General features: G+C 32.7%; 1 protein-coding gene and 1 long non-coding RNA gene across 10 annotated transcripts in view; both read left to right on the forward strand.

Moving 5' to 3' along the window:
* LOC5564358 (serine/threonine-protein kinase 32A) overlaps window positions 1-22,930 on the forward strand; it is a 573,562-nt gene that overhangs the window by 257,781 nt on the left and 292,851 nt on the right. The window lies entirely within an intron of this gene.
* On the forward strand, window positions 12,752-13,129 carry LOC110674121. Its single transcript, XR_002498685.1, has 3 exons — window positions 12,752-12,903; window positions 12,967-13,033; window positions 13,091-13,129. It is a non-coding gene; the product is annotated as an uncharacterized LOC110674121 (long non-coding RNA).

A 22,930-nucleotide genomic window follows, 5' to 3' on the forward strand; every position in this document is an offset into this window, starting at 1 on the left:
AAATCGAAAATCGAAAATCGAAAATCGAAAATCGAAAATCGAAAATCGAAAATCGAAAATCGAAAATCGAAATCGAAAATCGAAAATCGAAAATCGAAAATCGAAAATCGAAAATCAAAATCGAAAATCGAAAATCTAAACCGAAAATCGAAAATCGAAAATCGAAAATCGAAAATCGAAAATCTAAAACCGAAATCGAAAATCGAAATTGAAAATCGAAAATCGAAAATCGAAAATCGAAAATCGAAAATCGAAAATCGAAAATCGAAAATCGAAAATCGAAAATCGAAAATCGAAAATCGAAAATCGAAAATCGTAAATCGAAAATCGAAAATCGAAAATCTAAAACCGAAAATCGAAAACCGAAAACCGAAAACCGAAAATCGAAAATCGAAAATCGAAAATCGAAAATCGAAAATCGGAAAAATCGAAAATCGAAAATCGAAAATCGAAAATCGTAAATCGTAATCGAAATCGAAAATCGAAAATCGAAAATCGAAATCGAAAATCGAAAATCGAAAATCGAAAATCGAAATCGAAAATCGAAAATCGAAAATCGAAAATCGAAAATCGAAAATCGAAAATCGAAAATCGAAAATCGAAAATCGAAAATCGAAAATCGAAAATCGAAAATCGAAAATCGAAAATCGAAAATCGAAAATCGAAAATCGAAAATCGAAAATCGAAAATCGAAAAATCGAAAATCGAAAATCGAAAAATCGAAAATCGAAAACTCGAAAATCCGAAAATCGGAAAATCGAAAATCGAAATCGAAAATCGAAAATCGAAAATCGAAAATCGAAAATCGAAAATCGAAAAATCGAAAATCGAAAATCGAAAAATCGAAATCGAAAAATCGAAAATCGAAAATCGAAAATCGAAATCGAAAATCGAAAATCGAAAATCGAAAATCGAAAATCGAAAAATCGAAAATCGAAAATCGAAAATCGAAAATCCGAAAATCGAAAATCGAAATCGAATCGAAATCGGAAAATCGAAAAATCGAAAATCGAAAATCGAAAATTCGAAAATCGAAATCGAAAATGAAAATCGAAAATCGAAATTCGAAATCGAAATCGAAAATCGAAAATCGAAAATCGAAAAATCGAAAATCGAAAATCGAAAATCGAAATCGAAGAATCGAAAATCGAAAATCGAAAATCGAAAATCGGAAAATCGAAAATCGAAATCGAAAATCGGAAAATCGAAAAATCGAAAATCCGAAAATCGAAATCGACAAATCGAAAATCGAACAATCGAAAATCGATAATCGAAAATCGAAAATCGAAAATCGAAAATCGAAAATCGGAAAATCGAAAATCGAAAATCGAAAATCGAAAATCGAAAATCGAAAATCGAAATCGAAAATCGAAAAATCGAAAATTCGAAAATCGAAAATCGAAAATCGAAAATCGAAAATCGGAACAAATCGAAAATTCGAAAATCGAAATCCGAAAATCGAAAATCCGAAAATCGAAAAATCGAAAATCGATCCGAAAATCGAAAATCGACAAATCGAAAATCGAAAAATCCGAAAATCGAAAATCGAAAAATCGAAAAATCGAAAATCGAAAATCGAAAATCGAAATCGAAAAATCGAAAATCGAAAAATCGAAAATCGAAAATCGAAAATCGAAAAATCGAAATCGAAAATCGAAATTCGAAAATGAAATCGAAAATCGAAAATCGAAAATCGAAAATCGAAATGAAATCGAAAATCGAAAATACGAAAATCGAAAACCGAAAATCGAAAAATCGAATCGAAATCGAAAACCGAAAATCGAAAACCCGAAAACCGAAAATTCGAAAATCGAAATTGGAAAATCGAAAATCGAAAATCGAAAATCGAAAATCGAAAAATCGTAAAATCGAAAAAATCGAAAACCGAAAACCGAAAATCGAAAATCGAAAAATCGAAAATCGAAAATCGGAACAATCGAAAATCGAAGATCGAAAATCGAAAATCGAAAATCGAAATTGGAAGACTGAGAGTTTGAAAATTTAGAAGATCAGAAGATTCGAAGGTTAGAATACTGGAATATTAAAAAGACTAAAAAGATCGGAAGTTTGGAAGATTGGAAAAATTGAAGGATTTGAAGATTGAAAGATTGAAAGATTAGAAGATTAGAAGATTGGAAGATTGCAAGTTTGGAATATTTGTAGATTGTAAATTTGGAAAATTTAAAGATTGGAAATTAGGATGATTTGGAGATTGAAAAATTGGATTTGTTTAACAGAATAGATTGAACAATCGAAAATTAAATGAGTATATAATCAGAAAATCCATGTTGCTCGGCATATAATCTCATCTATCTGTGACTGTGAAGCACAACTTTCCGTCGTCGAGATGTCTTCACAAAACTACAGATGCATCCTCGATGTGGGGAAGATTAAAACTTCCAACGCAGTTTGAACGCGGTCTCATCTTCTCCCTCTCGTTAAAACATGAATTCCCACCACGAACCCATCTAAACGTCATTATATGTGCAAACATCAAGCTTTGCACTCATTTTCCGCATGTTTTCTTCTGCTGCCATTCGGCAAAGCGGTGGAACGTTTACCATTATCGCCACTTTTATCTCGCTATCTGGTGGTGGGTGTCTTGTTTTTCCGCGGTTGGAAACTCGTCGGATTGTGGGTTCTGCGTCTTCCTGTTTTGGCACGGACGGAACCGGAACAACATTGACGGCGAGAGAAAATTTGCATAAATTGCAAATTTTCTCACCGCGCTATGCTGTTTGATAGGGACGGGTTCGTTTGGCTCTGATGGTAAAATATAGAAGTTTGTGGAACGTTCAACCGACGACGGTTGAAGCGGATCGGTGAACGTATGCAAATTCCTCTTAGATGAAGACTTTGCGCAAACAAAGGATGTCTTTGAAGCAAACGTTCCATCAAGGTCTCATTCAGTGGATTTTGAGGAAGGATTCTCAAAATAATTTGAAGGATAGAACTAAATCTCCTGGGTCGTGAAAATCGAACTGATTTAAGAAAATTAAGTCAAATTGCTACCAATAAGTTGTTATAAGGTTTCCTTGTAAAAATAAGTTGTATGGAAGGTGACATGCTGTTTCAAATAATTTTTATAAATCGCAATGCAACTTATTCTTAGAACGATACAAATTTAAACCATTTGTATGATGCTTCAGCTATCATAATGTCAACGTTGCACAACTTTCCCTTCAATTAAACTTATAAAATTCATTAGAAAACCCTCGTCACAGATTGACAGACTCCCCTGCAACAGACCGCCAACGAAAGAATGCAGTTCGCGGTACACTCGCGTCAAATAGAAACAGGGAAAAATGCTACATGGCTGTAGAAAACAAACTTTTTCCTCCAGCAGATATTCCTCTGCAACTTGTTCTCGTTTCATCCACACTGCTACTATCCGCCGGCGGGATAAGGAATTTAATTAAACTTTTTTTTCGTATGATCCACAATGTTACTAGCTACGGGGAGCTGTTGCAAAAATCCAACGTCGCAGTCTTTGTCACAGGGCTTTGCCGTAGTAATTGGATGAATAGTTGGATTGTGTGGTGACGATGATGGTGCAATGCCAGTGCCATTTGTAGAGCTCCTGCTTCTTGGTTGGTATGAACAACTTTCAGGGTGTTGAAATAGGAAACATTGCTCGGGTCTGCTGTATATTACTGCAGGTTGCTACTTGTACCATCTGGTTCGTTTATACTACGATTCATTTAAGTTTTTCTCAGGACTATGTTTATCGTTCTTCTGACCTCTGGTTTTGATCATATTTTTTTATAGGTTTGCTCTTACTATTTTTTTTGTTTCCTAGTTCTTTATTGCATAATAAGATTTGTTCTTTTTTTGGATTTGTCTTCCTCTTCGTTCTCGTTGTTTTCGTTAGCTTCTTTCTCTCCCTTCCTGTTGTCTCATTCCTTCATTTATTTATCATACTTCTTGCCAATGTTGTTGTTTCTTGTGCTTTCTTTTTTCTTGACTGCCCTTGTTTCAAACAGATTTCTGGATTTCTTCATTATAATAAATGACTAAATTGTATATATTCATTTTAATTTTTTGGATCTCTTCGTTAATTGAAATTTTGCAGTTCTAGTCTGTCCCATTCTTCTCGTTATTTTAATTTTGTTTTGTTGATGTTTGCACATATAATGACGTTCAGATGGGTTCGTGGAGGGAATTCATGTTCTAACGAGAGCAAGAAGACGCATCCGTGTCATAGTAATAGAAAGATGAGATATATTTAAAACATGGCAGATTCATTTTTGATTTTCTGGTTACATGCTAATCTTATTTTCAATTTTTAAGGCTTTAGGACATTTCGTCGAATGACATTTGGTCGAATGACGTTTGGTCGAATGACATTTGGTCGAAAGTACATTTGGTCGAAAGGACATTTGGTCGAATGGACATTTGGTCGAATTGCTTTGGAACATTTATTTTAGTCGAATTGCGTTTAGTTGAATGGAAATTTGATGAAAGTTTATTTCCAAATAGATTGTTGAAAGATCATTTGGTAAAATTGATTATTGTTTGCAAAGTTGGGGGCCGTCCATTAATTACTTAAGGGTTTATGGGTGGAGGGGGAGTTTGAGATTTCTTCCGCGCCAATTAATTTATTTATACAATTTATTTTTCATTTTCGTACAAAACATTTTATTAAGGGGGAAAGGCCCAAGTAGCACGCGAAACATCTTTCAAAGAGATGCATTTTAAAAATGGTGTCAAACATGTATCAATAAAAGCATCTGTAACTTACCTAGTTCTAGTTCCGTTGCATATTAATATCGATAGCTCATAGTTTCATTATCGTTCCAATAAACTTGTATTCCACACCTTGTTTGACGTTTAACTTTATCGAAACAACTAGATTTGCTGCAAATGTTCTCTGTGAACAGCAATGAAGTCAAGTTTATCAAGATGTATTCAGTAACATTACAAATAAACTCTTGCAACTTCTTCCAAAATGTCTTTTTGAATGTTTTGTTTCAAATTACTTTCATTTAAAGCATCCGCAACTTGAGTTTATTGTTCCGTTTCGATGATTACTACTCAAGAAGTTCCATCCCAGTTGCGCGAAAGTTGCACTTTACTACGTGTTTGACAGTTAATCGTTTATTTGTTTCAAACCAGTTGCAGTTTCACATTATGCACCATGTAACTACAAAAACATGTTCTAGCAACACTTTGTCTGTTTAAATGATGTTTCTTATATGTTGCGCGAAAGTTTTTGCTTTAACTTTAGTGCATTTGAGGTGTGGGCTAATTTTGCTAGTACTGAGCTTGTATACCGAAGGGTGCAGTAAAGTAACATACAACAAGCCTTCATAAACAGGTAATGTAGTCGCTTATATAGTGGATTGGCGAAGCATTCCTTCGAAGAGCTGATGGAGTAGAGGAGATGATTTATGATCTTGAGGTCGAAAGTTCGATTCTCGTTTACATTTTTGTTTTCATTTTTTTTTCTCTTAAGTATTTTGCAACTAATAAGCAATTTCACTTTTCCATAAATATGTTGCAAACAGACTCCATCTCTTGCGCTTTTTGCGTTGCAATTCAGTGCAATTGTATGTGCTATTTTCAACAATTGACAACTCTGATTTGTTTCAAGAGATATTTGTTTTCTTGAGTTGAAACAAACTGTGCTGCTTGGGGGGGTTTGAAATATCCCGAAAATTACCTCACGTAATAAATGTACCGAAGGTATGGTAAGATAACGTCTTTTTTTGAATAATCTGAATCATTAACTGTTATTGAACAAGAAACGGGACACTTTATGTAGCCTTTGTTTTAAATTCCGTACATCTTTTTATTTGAAATTATGCGATTTTTTTTGTACATTGACTGAAATATTTAGCTCTAGTGAATTTATTATTCTTTGAAAATATCATCATTCTTTTAAAAACTGCCCAACAAGTTATTTTATTGCTCAACGATGTGAACATAATGTTTTATTATTTATTATTTTTTTTAAATGGCATCGTTCTTTGTAATGAACTGCTGATCTTCATCTGACGGAAGCATTCGGAGAGAGTTTTTGGGATTTTTATTTGAATTCCGGTTTTTGCAGCATACGGACGTGGGTAAGATTTTTAAATGCGGAAATCAGAATCAAAACGGCAGGAAAAAAATGATTTAAGGAAAACCTTTATGGCGAAGTGAATATTTGGTGTCGGTAACTCTACTTATGACCAATTGGCTTATAGTGACTTCCAGCTTATTAACATTCCTCAAGCAAATATATGGCTTTGCTGATAGTGTTGATGATCTCGGGTGAAAAACAGAATTTGCAGTAAAAGCTTTGAATTATTAAAAATTATAATTGTGATAATTCTATGTTTTAGGAAATAGAAGACGAGTTGACTGAGACGACAAAAGTTGGCTTGTTTCCATTTAAGATAAGCTTATCTTGAATCACAGAACATGCCTGAACAAAAAAGCAGCATGAAACCTTAAACAACGCAAGAGGTTGATCAAAATTTTGGGAGAGCGTCCATAGAAATGAATAACAAAATTTTGCTTATTGCATATAGATTGTTGATAAAATGCCTGATACTTTACAATTATTCAATCACTCTTGTATTAACGACAAAATGCTACTATCGACGATAGTCTGATCAAACGTAAACCTTTGTTTTCATACTATTAAGATTCACCACTATCCTTTCCACGAAACGTCGGTTCGACCAAATATCCTATGGTTTATTTTGTAACTAAACCTTTTCGACCAAGTGTCCATTCGACGAAATGTCCGTTAGACCAAATGTACTTTCGACCAAACGTCATTCGACTAAATGTCATTCGGCCAAATGTCTTTCGACCAAATGTCATAGATCCACTTTTTAAAACCTTCCAATCTTTCAATCTTACAATCTCACAAACTTAAAATCTTCTGATCATCCACTCTTCCTATTTTCAATTCTTCCAATATAAATACAAAGATTGGAAGGTTTCAATTTTCCAATCTTCCAGTTTCCATTTTCCATATTTTCGATTTTCGATTTTCGATTATCTATAATTATTTTCGTTGTAATTTATTTTGTTTGTATTTGTCTCTTTTTCGTCAACTCCCTTACTTATTTGTTTCGTATCCGCAATTTCATCGAACTTGAAAATTTCTTTGTTCTCGTCGGTTTTCCCATCTTTCTCGATTTTGATATGACCTATGAATGATAAACATTTAGTTATCAATTTGAACTCAGTAATAACAGAATTTATTACTACTTTGTTATTCGACGAACAAACTTATGTTCTAATTTTTGTTATGTTTGCTGTAAATTCAGCCAAGATGATAACAAAATCAGATATCAAACGATGATAATTGTTGATAAAGCCAATAATAATAATAATGATGGTAGGGTTACCCGACTAGAGGCTTGTAACAAAAATATAATAAGATTTTATCAGAATATGATATGCATATCATATTATGATATAATTTTGTTAGGCTCCGTTATCCATAGAACATAGTAAAACAGAAAAATAACATAATGTGTTTTATTTCCCTTTAAGATATTTTTTTGTTCATTTTTAACAACTTTATTACAAAATAAATAGATAGTTATGCATTTCAATAATATACAATATTATCGTATATCGAACAGTATTGCTGTATGGGTTTGAGATGCAAATTTTGACTAAACGTCCTCCAAATGCGGTAAAACAAAACAATCAAAGGACACCTAGCAACGTTTTTCAAAATCACCGCCGACCTAGCAAGAAAAATCTATCTTTGACATCGCATTTCTTGTAGAAAATCTTACCGCATTTGGTGTTCCCGCATTTGATATTTGCGTTTCAAATGCACACAGCAATATTATAATTTTGATACTTTGTATCAAACATTATAACTTGGTTTTATATGTTTTTGATAGAATCAAAACACATTTTGTTATGTTTATGTTACTATTCATACACTTTTTGTTATAATTTTAGTTATTTTAACAATATCCTGCATCAAGTTTGTAACAACCTATGTTCGAAAAAAACTTATAACATAATAACATATGCTGATATAATTTTGTTATGTACCCTTAGCCGGGTAGGGCAGTTCAGAATTCAAAAATGTTTGAAAATCCAATCTCCCATATCTTCCTTACCATCCTTACCATAAAAATAGTGTTCTGTGAAATTTTCAGCTTTTCAGGTGATGATTTAAAGGTGGCCCAAAGACAAAGTAGGATTATATGGAAATTATTATGGAGAAATTTTGAAAAATGTTCCAAACACGTCAGTACTGGAATGTAAGCATAAACTCATCATCCCATAGTGAAAACTCATTCTTCAAACCATATTAAAGAAATTTGTTGAAGAGAGCAATTCAATCCGATAGATAAGTAAAGAGATATTCACGAGTTTGTTTGCTATTATTTAGCTTAATATGGGATTATAGCCCTGAATACATCTTCATAGATCCCAAACAAAATAAGATCATAACTGATTTCTATCTTCAGCAACATCCTTCATTAAGGTTTGAAGAATGAGTTTTCACTATGGAATGATAAGTTCGTACTAACATTACTGTAAAAACGTGTATGGAAAATCTTTTAAAATTTTTCCATAGTAATTTTCATATAAACCTACTTTGTCTTTGGGCCACCTTTAAATCACCACCTAGAAAGCTGAAAATTTCACAGAACGCTATTTTTGTGGTAAGGATGATGAGGAAGGTATGGGATATTGAATTATCATACATTTTTGAATTCTGAATCACCCTAATAACCCATTTACAAAATTTCTTACCATTTTGTTGTTAAATTTCACTGGGGTATGGTATTACATTCCTTACAGCTCATTCGTTCTTCGCTCGTTGTTTTTTTCAATATTTTTGCTTCTGCTTTCGATTTTTATGGAATCTCACAGACATTTTTTTTTATTTGGTTTGATCTTTTATTTGTTGGAATTTTCTTAACTCTTGTAAAAATTTTTGTTTCTAAGTTTCTTTTCCTGTTTGCGTAATTCTTTCTTTCTTTTCGAATTTATCTTTTTTTATGCTCTTTCCATATCCGTTGGTCTGCTTGCTATCGTTTTTTGCTCAGATATTTTTCGTACTTTTTTATAACATATCTTATTCATCATGATCATTGTTTCTGTAATCCCCGTTCACTTATTTCTTGTTGTTTGTTTCAATTTAACCGTTATTAGATTCTCTTTTTACTTTTTTTATTTACTTTATTTTCTTCGATTCGTGGACCTTTTCCTTTTAGTCGTTCTTGTTGTCATAACTCCCGACGTTTAATCCGTTCTTATTGATTCTCTATTTGCTTCCGTATCATGCGCTACAAATCCATTGCTCTCTCCGTTCACGTCGTTTTTTGTCTACTCTTCCCGATCAGTAGATTGCATCAGAATTGAAGCACAATTGTATCAAGATTTGTTACAAATAACAAATTTTGCTTCACTTTTGTTAGAAGCACATTGAGTTGGTGAAGGAAATTATAACATAATTGTATCAAAATCAGTTCTAATAACAAAGTCTGTTAAAAATTTGTTTCAATTCAAAACATAATTATGACACAAGTTGTCATAAAAAATTTAAGACCAATTGCTTATAACAAATTTAGCTTTAATTCAGTTATGAAAATAAAAAAACGAGTTATATTTTTGTTATAATTATAACATATTTTGTTTCAATTTTGTTCAGTGTCAAGGAAATCGTGTTATAATGTTTGTTATTTTAACTACTAACCAGCCAAAATAATAACATATTTTGTTAGAAAAAAAAACGTAGCAAAATCTGTTACAACTGTTGTAATCCACTGTTCGGGTTCATTTGTTGTTCTTTAATTCCAATCATGCTTTTATATGCTTTGTTCCATTCAGGGTCCATTTTTGCATTTTCATTTTTTTATCGTTCGCTTGGGCATCGTTCTCATAGTTATTGACATTATTTCATTTGTACTGACAAAACTAGTCGCATTCATTTTGTCATTTTAGTCTTTCTTTTGTGCATTTTATTTCATTTCTCATCATTCTCATTGGTCGTCCCCTTTGTTCATCCATAATTCATATGGTTTTTGCTTTCTTCATACTCTTAGATTTTTAACTGTTCATTTTTTCCATTTTCATTGTTTCATTTTATTATTTAAGGTCTTGTGCTTTTTCATATATGTTAGTAATTTTTTTTTTCTAGATATCTTCTGTTTTCCGCTCTAAGTTTCCGTTATGATTGTCATTTTCTCTTGGTTTTACTTTAGTTTTTAATTTTATTTTTTATTTCATTTATTTTTCGACATATATTTCATTATTATCATATTAATCGTTTGATTCGTCGTATTGTTCCCGTACTTCTTTTTTATTCTTAATTTTGATCACTCTTTTATTTCTTGTTTTTGCCATTATCTCTATTATTGCTGTTTGATTCGTTGTCAATAAACCTAAATTCTGTTTATGGTCTATTATGTTTGTTCAGATTTATCTGTTACCATCTTTCTAGTCAATTTCATTCTTCTCTTCTTATCATCATTCTTGTTGTTCTCGCCACTTTTCTTGTTTCTTTTTACACGCTTGTTATACAGTACTGCTTATGTCTTAAGCAAAATAGTTCAACACAGGTTTTCTTCTTATACGCAGTAGGACACAAGGATGCTGGATAATGCAAGTTATCTTCATATATCAAAAAAATGTGAAAAGAAGAGGAAAACAGCATATGTGCTTTGTTAGGATGCTAGAAACTAACGCAAATTAAGTGTTGGGCCAGAACAGCCTGAATTATTGTGAGTCGTACCGTAATTTCGGGTGGAATTGATCACTTTTACAGTTTTTCTTGTCTGATTTCTATAATGTTGACAATGCCAAACAACTGAATGCAGAAAAACAAGCATGAAGGTGAGCCTCATTGACTCGAGTACCGACATTTTCTAACAAATGTACTTTTAGTGCTAAAAAATATGTCTAAAATAAAAAAAATCTGGAGATCTAAATTCGGGGTGAAATTGATCACTTATCATTGCGATTATTGTTAGTTTTCAAAACAACTCTACATAATGAATTTGAGCTCCCGGAATCCGAACATGCTTGCCAAATTTTTAACAATACAATATTTATAGAAATAATGCAGAAAACGCCTGAATGTATGCAATTCCTTAAGGAATTTCCTGATATCTTACAGAAATTCAATTATTTCAATTATGAAATCTAGTTTAGGGATATATCTTAAGTATCCTAACAAACTTTCAGGATTATACCATGTTCAAATCCTTGTCTACTACTAGAAGTTTATTGATGTTTGTCAATACTGCAACGTACAAGATTTTGATTACATTATTTTCATAGAAACGAATATTTTTGAACGCAAAAAACTTCACAACACACAATTTGGACTTACGACTAGCAACGTTCATTCACTGCGGGTTACATTGATATTTGTGCTCCATTAGAAAGAAATAAAATCGAGTGACACAGTGATCAATTTCACCCGAATTTACGGTACTCAATTTTGAGTAATATTGGTCATGTTGGCGAATCTACGCCAGCGCGCCTCTATTGTATCGGTGTCTACAGACGACCGATAGATTACCCCTCGTTAGGTAAGGTACGGACGGTAAGCACAGGAATGACAGATTCGCACTGTCATAGCTAGAGTTTTCAAATTTCCCGGGATTTGATTTCCCGGGAAACGGGAAATAAATTTGCCATTTCCCGGGAAATCCCGGGATCCCGGGAAATTTTCAAAAACGTGAAAATAAAGCAAATTTGATGATTTTTTTTATTAATTCGTATTTTTGTTATATATTTTTATACCAGTAAACTTGTATGGTACCCACATTCTCTTTTTTGTAAGTAATTGATTTATGTTTCTCAAAAAAATCTATTGATTTCGTTATGTACGCTAGGCTTCAGAACAACACAAATTATGATATTGAGTCCATGTGGAGATTATTCTTGACAAATCGTATGAAGTTCAAATAATATGTATAGGACAGACTCGATTATCCGGATTTTTAGACTCGATTATCCGGAGTTTGTTCTTTGATATTCTTGTTTTTGAGATTTGTTTGCATTAATTTGAGATAATTTTGTATTGCAATATACAATATGAATGGTTTTGCAGCTATGGATGTAGGGGTTCGATAAAGAGGTTTTTTGTATGCCGGTCAAAATAATTTCTTCCCAAGACCCCTAATGTTCCCAGAAATTACTTCTGGCTACGCCACTGCATCATATAAATAAAACAACGAAATAAGATAATATTTAAGTTCTTTTAATCCAGATTTTAATTTTTATTTTAGTGATTTGGTTATTAGGAAGATTCGATTATCCGGAGTGAAAAAAAATCGATCCAACGGTTAATCGAGTCCGACCTGTACCAACATTAAATCAAAACTTTCAAGCACTAGAATAAAAACCAACTAGAGTCTAACGATGGAAAATGTGATGGTTAAATCCATGAAAACTTTATGAGCGTACTCAATTCATGGATGATCCCTCGAAAAATCCTGTATTTTGTATAGCATATAATCTATTTAAAAAATATATATATCGTCAAAAAGCTATCCATTTTATCAACAACTATTTGATTACAAAAAATAGTCAATATCGAAGTATAGCTAGTCATTGGTTGGAATGATATGAAAAGTAAATTATACGATAGTTTTGGTTTGAAAATGGATGGTCAATCCTTTTTTAATAGAACTACCCGGAAATACTAATAATAAATCCTGGAAAATACGGGAATCCCGGGAAACAGGAAATCATTTCCCGGGAAACGGGAATCCCGGGAAATCTCATTTCCCGGGAAATGTTCCCGGGATTGAAAACTCTAGTCATAGCGGTGAGACATCTCATGAGAATAGAGAGAAGCATAAAATCATGATCATGCAAAATTAAGTAGGTTCCTTGAAGTGAAAGTTAAAATTAAAGTGGATTATTGCTTACAGCTGCTTATAGCCTTTTTATTTATACAATTTGAAAAATTCTAAGGTAGTATATATATACATGTTGAAGAAGTGAATTATCATCCTAATATATAATGTGAAATCTTAGAAAATTGTCGACTGAATAACTGCAGTGCCCTAACCAGAGTTGTTTGCTGAACTTACGATCTAAAGTGGTAAAATGTAATAACTAAAATGTAAACAAATGCTTAAATCTAACTTAAACATTACAGTACGGCTTATAAGTACAGGTGAATCACGATTACTAGCGAATCTCAGTAATCTACATCAGACTGACCCACAAATTAGACATTGACTAGACTCAGGACAGAAAAGGGACTAAACGTAAGTTAAAACTGACAATGACCTATGACTATACGATAACCCAATGATTGCTTAATTATATAAATAGTTTAATCACATATTATATACAAAATGAATTGATATGCTTTGCAGGAAAATAATAATCCTTTCATCAGTAAATCCCGTTCAACGATCGTTTAATTCTGAGATTATTATTTTGGAAATCATTCCCCCGGTTGGCAATTTCCAACAGGTCAAGCATGTGTGTTCTGTGGTTTTGTCGTTCTCTTCGTCATTTCCTGTTTATTCTGATCGTTTTTTTGTCTTTGTTTTACTCGCTTCTGATGTATATTACTGCAGGTTGCTGGTTGCATCTGGTTCATTTAAATTACGAGTTCCTTTTAATTAATTTCTATTATCCTAGTTTAATAATAAGTTTCGTTCAATTTATTTTGTCATTTTTCTTTGGTTTCGTCTTACACTTCGTTCTCAATGTTTTTTTCAACTTCTTTCTCTCCCTTCTTGTTGTTTCATTTTTGCTTCCTTTTCACCGATCTTTTTGTTTGTTATGCTCTCTAGTTTTTCTTGCTATCCTCTAATTGTTTCTAACAGATATTTGGGTTTTATCACATTGGTTGTTGTTTTCATTGTACATAGGGAAAGTGTACCAGTTATGGCTATAGTGGTTCCCAATTTGGCCATACGTGTTTTTCGAAAATTTTCACATTTTTAATGTTTTTGAATGTTTCAACATCAAGATATATTTGATATTAAACTACTTAAACACACAGAATGAATGAAAATTTGAAGATAATCAAATTATCACGTATGGCGAAATAGAGAACCATTACGTCCATAACTGGTACACCTACCTTAGTATTTGTCCTTCTCTACAGACTCTTCGTTCATTGGAACTTCATAGTTCACTTCTTTCTCATTTTATCTCATCATTCTGTAAGTTATAATAATTTTGTCCTTCATCTTATTTTTTTTCGTTCTAGTTTATTACTTATTTAGTTTGCTTCGTCTTCACCGTTTTTTCGTACTGGTCGGTTTCTTTGTTCTCGACGATATTGTCAGGTTCCGTATTCATTTCTTCGTTCTTTACATTTTTCATTGCCTTGGTTTTTTCCACGCATGACTTTTTTCTTCATATCTCTTCATTTTCGTTTTCTCGTTATTCTCAATGTTCTTATTATTCCGTTTATGTCGGTAATGCTTATTTTGCGATGACCAGCTTTGTTTTTACGTCGTTTTCACTCTTTTCGTTTTTGTTATTAGCTTTTTGTTATTATTGTGATTATATATTTATGGTCTTTATTTTCTTCATCCTCCTAGCTCATAATTATATTTGCTTCTTTGGTAATCATTGTTCTTATAGTAATTGTCGTTCAATTCTCACCTGTTGCTCTTTGCATTTTGTGTTTGGCTCCTGGTTGTTTATATTCTCTTCTTATCTTACTACTGTTCCTTCATTTTGTCTTCACAATGCTCTTCACTTGTGACGGTCGTATTGTTCTCATTATTTTTTATCATTTTCTGTATTTTTGTGAAATTCTTTGCTCTTTCGTTCACGTTAACATTGTTTTTTTTCTAATCCAATTCATTTTTTTTCTTGTTGCACCTGTTATTCTTCTCATTTACGTAGCTATTTTTTCTTTTTGTTGATTCCTTATATTTTTTATATATTTTGCCATCTCCGTACACTTACTTGTTGAGCTTGTTTTAATTTTAATGTTAGTACATTCTCTGGTCGCTATTGGTTTTTTTATTGTAATTATTTATTCGTCTTTTTCTTCTTCCTTGTCTTCATAGTCATTCTCTTCATTGTCATTATTCACGAAGTTATTTTACATTCTTGTTATATTTCTTTTTTCTTCCGTATCGTCATTCTGTTCGTTATCATCACTCTATTCGTACTCGTAATTTTATGGTGTTTTTTTTTCTAAGCATCGCTTGTTGATCGTCGTTCTAATAGTTATGGACATTAATATATTTTTACTAATCAATCTCGTCGTCATTGTTTATTACCATATATTTGTTCTTGATCTAGCAATCTTATCTTTCCTTATCCTTATTGTGGTCATTCTCCTCATTCTTTTGGCCATTCTCTTGTGTGTCGTTCTCCTCATTTTTGTCAGTTGGCTAATTGGCCTCGCGTTCTTTTCGTAGCCTTAGGCCGTTTTGCTCAGTTCATTTGTTTTATTTCTTTTTTTGTTCAGGTTATTCTTGTTGCTTTTTCTCTGTTTGTTCATCCATCATCTGTATAGTCATTTCCGTAATTCTCGAAGTTCCCCTCATTGGCGTAGGAACAGGGGGGCCAGGGGGGCCTGGCCCCCTCCAGAATCATCCAGGCCCTCCCAGAATTTTGATATGTATAATAAAAAAAAAAACAATTTAACATGACTCTTTTTATTATCAAAAATATCTTCAGTAGTTACGATATTTTATGTTGTTGTATCTATCGTGAGAAAACCTCGCTTGTCACACACAGCATCAGCGTCGTGGTTCTGACTTCGGTGAATCGCGTGACATCCGAAAGCCTATCTGTCCGGCTGTCGATCAGTTGGTTACTGTTAGAACTAGCATCTTCTTGAATGCGGTAAGTGCAATCTTTAGACATCTCCGTTGCAAAAAATACCGTGATATAAAAAGCATCAATATACTGGAAATTCGATTCCCAAATTTGTTTTTTTTTTCTGAATAATGCAAATAATGCTATTTCAGCAAAAAGCAACATATTCACTGCATTCTGATTTCTCATATTTTTTAGGGTACCCTGCTCGAAGTGTTCGGTGATGATGATTACCCTTATAAGAATTCACTAAAGAAACATTAACTTCAACTCCGCAACAAATAATTGAGAAAATAGACAAAATTACTAATGGAATTTCTCAGACAATTCAAAGTGGAAATTTTTAACAAAAAATAAGGCTTACCTTTAAAGGAAATTCGGCATAGCCCAGTTTTCTTCAGATCAATGGCTATTGTGGAAAAATGAAATGAAATCGGCAATTCGTTTGAATAAATTTATTGATTAAACAATATTTTTTCAAGAAATCTTATTATTTGTAGCCAAACTTTCAAAAAAATTTAACTCTTCGATGTTCTTTATAGAATTTTAGTATAATCAAATTAGTTAAGGAATATTAAAGGGTGGCTTCAGACCTTTTGCAAATCTATTGGAAATTAGTCTAATAATATTGTGGGACTTGTTCATATTTCGCTGGTGGACATCCATTCCTTCTATGTCCACTTTTTATTAGCAAATTTATTCCGAAATATATTCCTGGATTTACCTAAACAATGTTAGTTAATCATTCAAAAGTTCAGTTTCCCTAACAATTCCTCCAAAAAATCATAGATTCTGTCAAATCTTAAACTAAGATATTTCGCTGAAAGTTCTACTATAAATTCTGTGAATCTAGCGGTAAAGGAATCTGTAGAGAAACATGTAAAACCATGTAGGGAAGAGAGAAAAGATTCATTGATATTCATAAATAAACTTGTATTAATCTTCTGCTTCTCTAGAAGTAATGCTATCAATTGATGTCAGAATCCATATTTATGGTTTGATTTTTTGTGCGATACGAGAGTGGAATTTCTAGAGGTTTTCCGGTAAAATTTAGAAAACCCAGAAGTAAAGGAAGAATAGACTTCAAGGATAATTTCTGAACAAGATGAAAATATAACTTCTTGAGAAATTCAGTAATTTACTATCTATCCAGTAATTTACAGACTATCCAGTAATTTACCTCTATAGAAAAAATTATAAATTATCTTTCATTGTACCATTGCCCATCTATTGTTCTACCTACTTTAAAATTGTGTTGTTTCTTCTTCCTTCGCATGATGCTTTGAGGAACTTCGTACAAAAATCTTTCCATACTCCAAAAAGAAACATTTTAAAGAATCTCATGAAGGTAAACTATAAGAGTTTTGAAAAATTACAGAGCTCTTATACACGCAACGAACTGGTCTCTCGAAATTCATACATTTTGCCTTATGAAATATGGAACGATTATCACAATACGAACGCTTTATGTATCGTTTTAGTATCACCAATCACCAAGGCGTTGATAAACGCGGGGTGTACGCACGAGCCTATCGATCACAAGGTCCTTGGTTCGGTTCCAGTTTACCGCAAAAAAATATTTTTTATTTTTGTTTTCAAATTTTGATTTCATAAGGTAAATTTATGAATTTCAACCCGATTGAGGCGAATTTTCATAAGGGGTTCTTATGTTTATCGATAGTCCATTTGCCTGAGTATACGTATGGTTGCTGATTTCTGAAAGTCTATCAGAAACTCGTGAACAAATTTTTAAAGTAATGGAAAAGTTTCCCCTAAGATTTAAATTCTTAAAATCTTACAATACGAATTTTATCACAACATATTTTCGGTAATGTTCTTAAAAAAATGCCGTCAATATTTTCGCGTTAAACTTTTACAGTAGTTAAAAATATTTATTAATATACCCTTCAAAACAGTTTGTGAAAATTTCTAAAGGTAGGAAAAATGGGTACTTTCTGCATCAATATGTTTACCATCGTATCATGAAACTTCGGAGTTCAATCTTATCTAATATTGTAAGATTTTAGTTGCAAATACTTCAGTAAAAATTCCATTCGTTTCAACACAAATCATTTTTTATTATAAAAGACGAATACAAAAGAACAAGATTTTTTGTAGTGAATCCGACAAAGACCACTTAAGCTTTTCTGTGAGGTACATTGTCAACAAGTTTCAGAAATTCTTGCATTTTACGACAGGAATTTTGGTATTTTTTTTTCCGAATTATATATAAGCTGCAATTATTCAAAACATTTAAAACAAAGTACTCTCAAACCTTTTTTGTAAGTGTTTCTCTAAAAATTGGATATTGAGTGATCTGTAGAGGATTTTGTAAAACTATCCCTCAAAGTATTGAGATATTCCTGGAGTAGTTTTTGAACCAAAAAATGGAGTGGATATGTTTTTAAATGTTATTATGGAAGAATCCTGAGATTACCATTAGGAAAAAATGGAGTAATTTCTAGAACCTAAAAGAATACTTGATGGAACTCCTGAATAATTTATTTGTGATGTTCAAGAATGAATTCCAAAATCTTCGATCTGATCTGATGAAAAGTTCTTTAAAAAATTCATAAAAAAAAGTTACTGCGGTTTAAAGAAAAAAATCTCTTGAAAATAATTCTCTAAAAAATTTCTGAACAGGGAAATCTAAAACTAAAAACTGCGGAAGAGTTTTTGACAAAACAGTTCAACGTATTCCGATAGGAACTTTGTTGGAATGTTAGAATACCTCTAACATTTCTTAGTTTGGCATTTTTTGAAAAAAAAAAAAAAAAAAATAAAAAAAACATATATTCGAGAGAGCTTTGAAGGAATGCGGGATGTTGCTCCTTTTTTTAAGAGAAATCTCAAAAATAATTATCGGTGAAAAAAATGCACATAGATATGCGGAGAACTTCTGTGAGTAATTATGAATAACATTTTCCCAATTGATTTCTTTTCAATTGCTAATGAAATTCTTGTGGAATATTACGAGGAATCCTTAGAGTCCTTAGAGACCTGAAAGCAGTGCTGGGAATGGTAATAGTACAGTGGGATTAGAGACCTATCTCTTTCTTAGGCATTCATACTGAGTGACCAGCCCACTTGAGGTGATACACTAAAAACACTTTTCCTTGTGTTTGGAGCAGCTTGTTTGAGCACAAGAACCGCCATAAGAGGAACAAAAATTCTATTTGTCACACAGAGTTGCAATCATACATTCCATCTCAACTTTTTGGCTAACTGTTTTTATTATTATAGATTTACATACATAGCGTATGTAAAAACATACCGCAGTAATAGATATAAATACAGCACGGTAAAAGCGATTGACAATGTTGGTTAAATTTTTGTCTGTGGTATTGGTATGTATATTGACCTTTCTGCGTCAACTATCTAGAGTTATGTTCCCTCTTTGTTAGAAATTCTGTAAGACGATAGATTAAGAGACGACCCAGAATTCGATATTAGGTTTTCAATCAAGGATAAGGGTCTGAACATAATCAAAATATTCTTTACGAGCTGGGTCAGTGAGAAACCTTTGAGGATTCTCGGTTATTGGGGGACTTCTTCAGAAATTTTAACGGTTAATTGAGGATATCTCCAGATTCCTAACGTACACTGAGGGTTTCCGGCGGGATGCTGAGAATGTATTATTGGTTATTGGGGATTATGTCCAAAATCTAGTGATTCCTAATAAGCTCTTAGGATTGCTAAGGCGTCCTGTATTTTTTTACAGGGTAATGTAGATTTCTAGTGATATTTTAAGTTTCTGGGTTGGATGATTTTGAAAAGGTTTCCAGAGGAATTAGTGAAATGCTAGTGATAATAAACTTTTGAAAATTTTCATCGGAGACTTGAGAATTTTCAGCATTGTCGCAGCGCTAATTCCTAGAAAAATCCTTAGCGGTATTCTGAGAATTCTAGGCGAAATCTTATGGATTCCTAGCAAGATGCTTCAGAACCCCAGCGTTTTCCTGTAGATTCCTTACGAGCAGCCGAAGATTCCTATCAGGCCATTGACGTTTCATAGCAGGATCCTGTAAATTTCTGTTGATCTCATAAGGTAAATGTAAAACATATATCAAGTAAAAATGATATTCTACAAAATTATAAGCCGCATTTATGGATCATCTCATGTTTATGTTTGCAATTTTGACTGCAGTTATTCATTCATTATGAAATGCTTTACTTTATAAGTAATATAGATAAAAGGAGCCATTCTAAACTTAATGAATTTTGTCAAATTTTCCACTAAAGTCTAAGAGTTAAACTGATTTTTGATGTTCATCAAATTAATAATTAATTTTGCAATACTCAGCGCTTTTGTTTTGTAAATACGAATTTCATCAAGTAGCCTATGTAGGGTGCATGAATTTTCTAAATCATTAGTGTAATTGAAGGCTCTAAATGCGGGAAATCCAGCGGGAAATGGACCGATGCACGAGTTCACTAATTTGACGTTTGAGCGGTGTCGAATTCACTGGTTTCTATGGTCACATAAATAACACGGCACCGCTAAAACGTCAACGAGTGAACCCGTGCATCGGTCCATAGAACATTTTTCTACAGTTATGTTGGGTTGCCCCTAGCAACGGATGTTTGGCTATTTTCAAGGCTTTTTGCCTACCGTAGCGATGTGCGTGAATTTCACTGGCTTCGCTGACATTGATTTGCTTTGCAACTGAAGGTGCTGAGAGAAATTATTAAAATAATTTCTAAAGTATTCTCTGGAGTAATTCTTCATAAGATTTTTAAAGCAATTGGAAGAAAATTCTTCGTGAATTTTTTTAGTGGGATTAGAAAGTTTGTGAATGTTTTTCCATGGGAATCGCAAGACAAACTCAAAGGCTACTGGTAAAGTAATTTTTAAAGAAAGCACTGAAGAGTACGAAAATTATTCATGAACAAATTCCCACAGGAATTCAAAGCACATGGTTGAATACCTAAAAAATCGTGGAAGAATCACAAATGACATTCCTTGTGAGTTTTTTTTTTCTAGAACTCTTGAAGGATTTTTGACTGGATTACAAAACGAATGAATTTTTTCCTTAGCAAAATTTGATATTCACAAATATCACTCACGTGCCATAAAATGAGATAAAATAGTAAATATATAAAATCAATACAAATCTGATCAAACTTCGAAATTTGTGAAAAACGTGATTATTGCGACCGACATTACTTCTGTAAAGAAAGTATTTGCTAGGCCCCCCCTAGGCCCCCTCCAGAAAAAAATTCTAGCTACGCCAATGGTTCCCCTATGTTCTCTTTTGCTTTATCATTTGTTATTAATATTTTTGTTTTCGTTCGTTCCTTTTGTTGTAGCCGTCATTATTCATCCTCATGTTTGTTTATGGCTACATCCTGATCATTATCATCAAGAAAATAACACTGATCACTTCGTCTCTGTTCTCGTCGTTTTCTATGAATGTATTCTCTTCATTTTTCTTCATTTATCTTATAATGAAAGTTTCTTGTCTGCCAATCGCACCGATTTTTGCGATTGTTTCATTTTATAGGATTTCATTTTTTTTCAAATACATGCCATTATTTACATTATTTTCTTTCTTTTTTGTGTGTTTTGTTTTTGTTATTCGTTTACGCTTTTCTCTCTTGTGTTATATTAGGGGGATTCACTTAAAGTCGCGTAAAGTGCAATTCGGCATAACTTAAGCATTGGAATATTTCAAATGAAATATTCCTCATTTGATTCGATGGAATGTCAAACGAGATATTTATTATCTAGTTATCTATGGATCTAGCCGCCGTAATCGTCAATTATTTGCTATTGTCAGCTAGAAATTATTTTTTTTTTCGTATTTATGTTGCAATTTCAAAACGTTATTACGAGTTTGTATCAATGATGTAGCTAATTATTCAACTGAGGCAAAAGGTTGACGCACCTAGTTATTATCGAAAGCAGCCCAGATTGATGCTTAGAGAATTTATATATGATCGCCTTTATCAGCGCATCTCCAGCTACTTCCAGATCATTAGGAAGTAACACTCACGTCATACGGCGTGGAAATATAGCACAGTAATCTGTAACCGGTGTCTCGCATGATTTGAAAAGGAGAATATTTAAGTTTCATTTGAAATTGTCCCAGACCAGTCAGTTTTATTCTTTTATTAATTGGGGAACGTTTATAAACCAAGTGGTCATATAAAGGGGGAGGGGGTGTCTGGCTCAAGACCACGGTTCAAACAGTAGAAGCATTAACCTAAGAATGCTAATGTCGCTGCTGTTCGTGTTACCAACATCTAGTTTGCCACGAACTGACAGCGTGAGTACCGGGCTTCAAAGTGTCAGATTAATTTTCAAAACCAAAACAACAACATGGTATTGAACAAACAATAAAAACCCATAATTTAAGGCAATAATTATTAAAATCAATTTTGTGACAACAACGCCACTAGCGTTCTACTACTAATATTTCTATTGTTCAAACATATTAAAAAAATGTTTGCACTAAAGACCACAAAGGGAAGGGGGGATTTGGTAATATAAAAATACACATTGTTTATGGGCAGCTTCTTGATATGAAGTAAAATGACCTAGCTACTCCCGGAGACTATCACAACAATTATTTCACTTTTCCAATGGCGATGAATCGATCGTAAAAGAAATAGAAGCATTAATCTAAGAATACTAATGTCGCTGGTGTTCGTGTGACCAACATCTAGTTTGCTGCGAGCGTGAGCACCGGGCCTCAAAGTGTCAAAGGCCAAAACAAAACATTCTCTGTTGCGTGGGATCGATCAATTAATGAAAAATAACAATTTAAGGTAATAATTAGTTAAATCAGTTTTGTGACAACAGTGCTATTAGCGTTCTACTACTAATATTTTTATTGTAAAAGACTTCTCCCAAAATCAAGCTATTTAATCCTGCACCACTAGGACACATTATTTCATATAAAGATAAAGGCTCTTTTTGGCTATGTGAATTAGTAACTTTTTGATGTACGATTTGCGTCAAGCTGATTATCGAAATTTTGAAATGCTGTTTCCGCTTTCGTTCAAAGAAAACAAAATGTTGACGTTTGTCAGATTACCAAAGCGTTCTTGGATTGATTAACACTAGAATTTGATCATCCTGAAATGTTTCACTGGAAGTTTATGCAAAGTGTTGAAATATTTTGGATAATCGATTTAGCATGACTTACGCAGTGTTTTACGCTGTTAAGTGAATACCCCTATTATAATTTTG

The sequence above is a fragment of the Aedes aegypti genome, chromosome 1 (genome assembly GCF_002204515.2).
Source record: "Aedes aegypti strain LVP_AGWG chromosome 1, AaegL5.0 Primary Assembly, whole genome shotgun sequence".
NCBI lineage: Eukaryota > Metazoa > Arthropoda > Insecta > Diptera > Culicidae > Aedes > Aedes aegypti.